Here is an 8247-nt window from a genome sequence, read left to right as displayed (position 1 = left end):
GAATTGGATGCAGTATTTTATGTTACATTAAAACTGTGGAAAATATATAAAACAATGGATAATATGACAGTTTCTGAATTGAATAGCATTATATCAACAACTCTTATACCAAACATTGTTATACTTGTGATTTACATCGTACTTGGAACATGCGGAAATGTTTTAGTTTTGTTGGTTTATTCTTTTCAAATGAAAGAACCATCAGATGAAAGATATTTTATACCGATTTTAGCTGCATTTGACTTGATAGCAACGATTTACTGTGGAACTTATACGATATATCAATGTCTTCACCAAGTTACATTTACACGCAATATTTTGTGTAAAACAACACAATTTTTTATTGGATTAACAACATTTATTCCAAATTTTTTATTAGTAATAATTGCAGTTCAAAGATATCTGAAAGTTTGTCAGCCTCTTAAACCAGTATTATCGCTTAATGTTAAGAGAACTGCTTTGATATTAACATTTGTTATTTCATTGTTATTTTCACTCCCTTTAGCGTTCGTTTACGGTTCTGTTCCATTTCAAAGCACTACTTATGGAATTACGGGATCACGTTGTGGCAAATTAAAAGAAGGACATCGATTAGCCAGGGATTTATATGCCATTGCAGTAGGTATTCTTGCTGTTACTTTAATAACAACCCTTATTGTCCTGTACTCATTGATTGGATTGAAAGTCTTTCGACAATTAAAGTTGAACAAACGTAAAAGTAGTAGAGTAGAATTCCGGAGTTCGATGACAAAAACTTATGAAGATGGAGCTACTGGAACCGAAACTAGTGGTGTTACGCAAAATAACATCATTTCCGATCTAGATTCCCAAATATCAAATTCTACCAAAGAGCAGCGGTTGGGAAACAATCATCAAACAACTCTGTCTCAACTAGTTGGGTCAAAAAGAAGACAAATGAATAACCGTCGAATAACTTACAAATTGTCAGTTATGTTTTTTGTGATAACTTTAGTTTTTCTATTAAGCTATTTTCCAAAAGTGATGTTGCTTCTGATTGAAGGCCTCAACAAAGATTTTTGGGAAAAAGTGTCAAACACAGAAAGACCTGGATTAATGTTTATATATCATATGTTTATTATCAATAATATCGTGAACCCCGTTATATATGCTTTCATGGATATGAAGTTTCGTGAAGAAGCGACAGCTTTCTTTAATCGTGTTTTTAAATAAAATTTTGATTGGAAATAATAAACAATGCAACATATTAAGATTTGAATAATCGTGTTTTTTTTAAATTCCGTTTCGATCATCCGTTTTCTTTTCAAGTTAACAACATTTCATCCAAGTCATAAATTTACACTTTAAGAATTGAATATTGTCCTTTGGCATTATAAGGCTTGTCTTTGAAGATTCCTGTCGAAGTTTGACTTTAAATACTCAAATACACCGTATCAACTATTAAAGCGTCTGTACCAACTTCAGATTGAAAAATTAAAATTCTTGATCTCGTAAAATTGAATATGTCTGAAACCGATTCTTCTTTCCTTTTCTCTTGTTGTCTCCGAAAATAATGTGGAGTGTTTCAGTTTGAAATGAATAATTATAAAAAAAAAGATGTGGTATGATTGCCTATGAGACAATTCTCCACAAGAGACCAAAATGACACAGAAATTAACAACTATAGGTCACCGTAAGACCTTTTTTTTGCTTTGTTTTCTTGTTTCTTTAAGCATGTTACTCGTTCTATCACGTAAACATTGAGTACATTCACATTGGTTTGCATAGCCAAATTTTTTAAGTTAGCATTTGCACGACGGATGTTGCTCATTTAGATGTACGTCTACACAAAGTTAGATAAAAAAACCCGAACAAATGAAATAAATCGTACAATTTAATCGCATTACTGATTTAAAGTTACTGTTAAAAAACATGTATAATGACTATGTTTCTTTATGATCCTGTGCCGAGCTGAGAGACAAGTTTTAATTAATTTTATGTTTTGGGATTAACAATAGCAATCAATTTACTGGTCAATTGATCTGTCTAATAAATTACCAGTACGACAAATTCATTTGTAAATAAAACATATCTTTTAAATGATTTTGAAACAAATTTATATCAAATCTACCAATATTGAAAAAAGTCCGGTTAACCGGTTAGCGAATTTGGTATTCGGTATTCGGTCTTTCGACCGTTAACCGTTGACAACACTAGTGAAAACACTGAATAAAATTATTCATGAACAAATCATCCAGAAATTTCAGAGTGGTAGTTTTCATGGCATTGATAACTAATACTATCTCTCTTTTTGAAGTAAATTTTGTCGTCTTTCTTCAATATAACAAGCGCATGAACAGTATTACTCTGCCCATTTTCTGTACCAGCATAACCAATATTCAGCCTTAAATCATTCTTAAAGAGAGACGTGACACAGCTTTTTCCATTAGTGGACCAAAGTGTACCCATTATCTAGTAGAGCCCACCTCTAGGTACAATAAATACACCCGTTTATGAATGGTAACCATCACCGATATTTGTCCACACATGCTCAAATCTTAGAAACTCATAATTTTTAACAATTGATTTGTTTTGAGTTACAACATGGTTGTTAAACAAAGTTATTTTTTACCTAGTAAGGCTCAAAGCGTGACATTCATAGACCATACGTGTAACACTTTAAGAATATTTTTTTTTAAATTCAGTGAAGAATATAATTTTCTTAATTCGTAAACATACCCTGCACAAAAAAAAGTTACTCATACGATTATATACTAGTCAACAAAAGAAACGATACAAAGTTAACATTTATTGATAATCATATATTTTCCAACTTTATGTTTTCTGTATAAGTTCATTTCTGTATTCAACGCCAAATAGCATCTGTATAGTCTTTTTTTTCCAATCAAATATCCGAAACGAATACGACGAAAATCCAGAATGTTTTCATTTTTTCCGTATGGTAATCGAGTTCACCGGGAATCAATGGAGCATTTAAATTGTTTGATGTCAATAATTGGGCTATAGTCCAGCGGATATCAGAATAATTGATCACTTTGTGGTAAAAGCATGAAACTTGGCATAGTGAAAGATTAGGGGTTTAGAAAAACTTCAGATATGGAGCCACGAAAAAAAAATCCAATATGGCCGCCAAATTCAAGATGGCCGACATAAGTATAACATAATTCACTTGAAGAAGTATTTCATTTTTAATGAGTTCAGAAGATGTCACAAACTTAAGGAAATACAATTAAGATATGTCGATTATTATTTTTTTAAACCTTATAATACAGAAATCATCAAAATGGGGTCCAAATTTAAAATGGCGGGTAAAAATGTCTAAGTTTGACAGTATTCGTATGTATACACCATCATTGTGTGATAGAAAGTTATCAAATCCCTGAAACTGATCAAATTGATATCGACAAAGGCCTACAATGTATCAATAATACCTGGGTGCATAGATAATATTTTCAAAATGCGGCAATATTCAAAATGGCGCCGTTTTACATGTCAAAGTTTGACGTTTGTTTTAAATATGGTATAAAAATAATTAAAAAATAATGGATCAATTATTTAAATACAAGCACGAATAAACAAACATATTATTATTTAATGTAACAGGTGACATTAACTATGAAATAAAAATGGCCGATACAACTCAAAATGGCGTCTTTGGCGAGTTCTTTTTTTTCACAGTTACAGGTAATGAATGACCTTAAGAAATTTCACAATTTTCCTGGAATGAAAGCAAAATCCAACATATGCAGTATTGAATCTGTGCAAAGAGTATTTCTTTTTTAGAAATGAGATAAGAAATAAAGAAAAACTCACAAGTTAATATTTAACATAACAACAGATTAAAATCTTAATTTAAATATGATACAAATGCAGGAAAATCAAAAGAAAGCATAGTCTCAATCAATTTCTCTTTCACAGTCCGGTAAGCAGTTGCATAATGCTGTGCATTTAAATGCTGCTTTCAAGAGTTTACATGCATGACATTGAAACTTCAGCAAGCACAGACCAGAATGGTACCATCAAGTTTTTGCCAACCAAATAAATCTGGTGATGGCATACTTGGATTTGCAACTAAACAATTGCCCCAAATAACACTACCTTGGTAAGCTGCACATTTCGTATGTTCAATGAAGAAGTGCATCTCGTGTTGGAGGAATATTGTCAATTGTTCTTGTCTTCTGCGTGAATAATAGTTATCAAAGGTACCAGGATTATAATTTTGTACGCTACTCATTCACCATATTAGCTGTACTAGACCGATCATACAAAACCACAACATATCGTTCTATTACTTTTAAACACTTTCAAAATTTCCACTTCATTTAAATTCTCAATAACCTGCAGAAATGCTTCTGACTTGTAAGTCCTCATATACGAACCATGTATCCCAAGCTGATTTCTAACCTTTCCCAGAAAAAGCTGAGACTATGTCACAACTGGTAAATGAATGGAACAGTGGAAAGAATCTCAATTTCAATGGTCCTGGAGCAAGGCACAATCCATGAATTGAAATATATCGAAGGTTCTTTCCAGTGCCAAAATCCTATCCACAGCTGTTCAGCCATTTGAATTCCCCTTTTAATTCAGCTGGGAATAAGGACATATCAACTGAAAATTCTCCTTCAACTAATGGGATATCTGGTTCACTAATCTTAGTACAGCTAGCGCTGGTGGAAGATTTGAATAACTCTCTGGTAAAAGAGACACTCTCTTTGACTGGCATTTCAACATAGGTTCAGATTGGTCAAATGTTTGAACAACGCCTTGAACACCCTCTGAAATATGTTGGAATAAAGATATACCTGTACCATGGTATGAATCTTTTAACAAGATACTGCTTGAATTGTGATAAATGTTGTCTACAGCATATGAAGTAAATACATTTTGTAATAGATTGGTAGGGCAAACAAAACCTTCTTGGACACAACGACGACAAGCATCATTGGCCATGAAAGTGAAAATTTCTAACACTCGGTCGTAGTAGACAGACAGTCCAAGTTTAAAGAAAGTATCTACTAGATCATGTTTTCTTGTCTTACAGTGGATCATGATTTCCAAATAAGCACAAACTGGAGGTTCATGATCTTTCATGTGACGGTTGGATAGTTTCTCTGTACAACTATAAATCAGAAGTTGTACTATTGTTAATGTCGACTGAGAATATGAACGATCCTGAATGTTGGGTCCAAACTTATTCATACTGACCAAAGAAAGCAATGACTGGGGTACAGAAGCTTCATGAAAACCCTTTGGGAAGGTTCCTTTAAATTCTGAATTTGATGCAAAAATATCTTTACGAACAAACCTAGCTGCTTTTTATATGTTTACAAACTCATTATCAAAGTCTTCTAAGCAGACTCTCTTCAATGCAGGACCAATGTCATCTTTGAAAGCAAGATTGTTTTCAAGGCCTTGTTTGTAAGCATCTAAGTAAGGGAAATTAGATACAATTCTGTGTTCAATCGTGTACTATTAAATCGAGATGAAACATCTGCACCTAGACATCTTATTCTTTCCGTATAAAGTTTACATAGATTTGACCACTTGTAAACACTTATGGTCTCATTGCATGACCTTATTTCATTTATATAAGAGACTAGTTCTAAAAATGCAATACCATGAATTTGACTTTCCTTCTTAGATTCGACATTATCATTTTTCATTTCAATTCGAGATGCACGATTATATAAGGAAACTAATCATTTAAAGTGGTACTTTGCTTCCTGTGCAATTAGATCAGCACCACTGAACTTTGCAAGTAACAATGTGTCATTTAATTTTACTGCACATTATCTCACAGGTGTATCTTATTCAAACGTTGAGGACCCACGAAGGGCTTCTTGACCATTTTCATTACAGAAAAAGCACGCAAACGGGTTACTGGTGGACTAAACTGAAAGGCTTTGTCTAGTTTTCTTTTAGATGTGGTTGCTTTATTATCTATTCTCCCATGTGAGGTTCGTTTTTCTGCTCTATTCAACTTTGTCATGTACAGTTTTAAGTTGCAAGATGTGTGCCAACATGTCTTTTGGTCAATGAAAGACTGTGCTATTCCAGATCCCTCATCTAAGTTTTCAATGCACACATTAATGCCTTCAGGCATCAATCGTAATTCATGAAACTTCTTAATATTGTCAGCTAAAGATTGATAACCAGCACCAACATTGAGACGTTTAGCGCATCACTGAAGAGACATGTATTGTCGAAATGCGCATCTGGTGCAAGAAAATTAGTACCGTTAATTTTATTTAGAATCAAATAGGCATATAAAAGAGGGACGAAAGATACCAAAGGGACAGTCAAACTCATAAATCTAAAACAAACTGACAACGCCAAGGCTAAAAATGAAAAAGACCAACAGAAAAACAATAGTTTTATAAGTTTTTCATCTATAATTTCTTGACATAGGATGCAATTTGCCCAATCAATATTATTTGATTTAGTAGGTTTGTCATATTCTACACTTGATACCCTGTATATCTTTTCAGTAGCCATGTTGTAAGAACTATGACAGTAATTCAAGATTTGATGACCTTAAATCTTGAAAGTTTTGCAAAGCACAAATATTTGTTGATTGTTAATAGCTTTCTAGATATACACGATATAGTTTCTGATAAAAATACTTTTGGCGGCCATTTTGAATTTGTCGGCCATTAAGGAATTATTTTTGATTGTTCAATATTCAGAAAAGATTAATTAGCATCATAACTAGCAATATGCAAAGTTTTGTGCTTTTATTTTCAAATGATCAATTATACCATTTTTTTGGTAACTCTGCTTTATGACTGTTGGCAGCCATTTTGAATTTGTCGGCCATTATGGAATTATTTTTAATTGTTCCATATACATGAAAGATTAATAAGCACTATTACTAACAATATGCAAAGTGTTGTGCTTTATTTTCAAATGATAAATTATACCATATTTTTGGACTCTGCCTCATGACTGTTGGCGGCCATTTTGAAATTGGCGGCCATTATGGATATTTTTTATTGTTCCACATTCAGAAAAGATTAATAATCATCATAACTAGCAATATGCAAAGTTTTATGCTTTAATTTTGAAATGGTAAATTATACTATAGTTTGTTTCTTTATTATTATGAGGCTGACTTCATGCAGGAACTTCTTAGGAAGAAAGATAAGAAGTTAGCAATATCCTTTAACTCTACTTTCCGCTATATAGATGACATTCTTTCACTAAACAATTCAAAATTTGGTGACTATGTGGATCGCATCTATCCCATCGAATTGGAGATACAGGATACTACAGATACAGTTAAGTCGGCTTCATATCTTGACTTACATCTAGAAATTGACAATGAGGGTCGGTTGAAGACAAAACTTTACGACAAAAGAGATGATTTCAGCTTTCCAATTGTGAACTTTCCATTTCTAAGTAGCAACATTCCAGCAGCACCTGCATACGGGGTATATATCTCCCAATTGATACGATATTCCCGTGCTTGCATTTCCTATCATGATTTTCTTGATAGAGGGTTACTGCTCACAAGGAAGCTATTAAACCAAGAGTTCCAAATGGTGAAGTTGAAATCATCCCTTCGTAAATTTTACGGACGCCATCACGAGTTGGTTGACCGTTATGGAATAACCGTTTCACAAATGATATCGGATATGTTCCTTACGTCGTAACTACAATCCCCTTCCCTTTCATGAATTTGACCTACCGAATTAGACTATTTACCGGATTTGTAATCACATAAGCAACAAGACGGGTGCCGCATGTGGAGCAGGATCTGCTTACCCTTCCGGAGCACCTGAGATCACCCCTAGTTTTTGGTGGGGTTCGTGTTGTTTATTCTTTAGTTTTCTATGTTGTGTCATGTGTACTTTTGTTTTTCTGTTTGTCTTTTTCATTTTTAGCCATGGCGTTGTCAGTTTGTTTTCGATTTACGAGTTTGACTGTCCCTTTGGTGTCTTTCGTCCCTCTTTTGGACTCTGCTTAATGACTGTTGGCGGCCATTTTGAAATTGGCGGCCATTGAGGATTTTTTTTTTATGGCTCCATATCCAAAAATATTTATAAGCATCATAACTAACACTGTGCAAAGTTTCATGCTTTTACCATAAAGTGATCAATTGTCCCAAAATATTGGACTTAGCTGCTGGACTACTACTGCATCAGGTAAACAATTTTCCATATTAAACAATGAAAAAAAAATTGAGATTTTGTTGCCGCAGCAACTCCAAAATGAGCATGAACAAGCTGTTGCTATGATCAGAGCTGGAATGACGCACGCTGATGTCGC

The sequence above is a fragment of the Mytilus trossulus genome, chromosome 6 (genome assembly GCF_036588685.1).
Source record: "Mytilus trossulus isolate FHL-02 chromosome 6, PNRI_Mtr1.1.1.hap1, whole genome shotgun sequence".
Taxonomy (NCBI): domain Eukaryota; kingdom Metazoa; phylum Mollusca; class Bivalvia; order Mytilida; family Mytilidae; genus Mytilus; species Mytilus trossulus.
The sequence above is the reverse complement of the archived record's forward strand: the minus strand, read 5'-3'. Positions refer to the sequence as shown.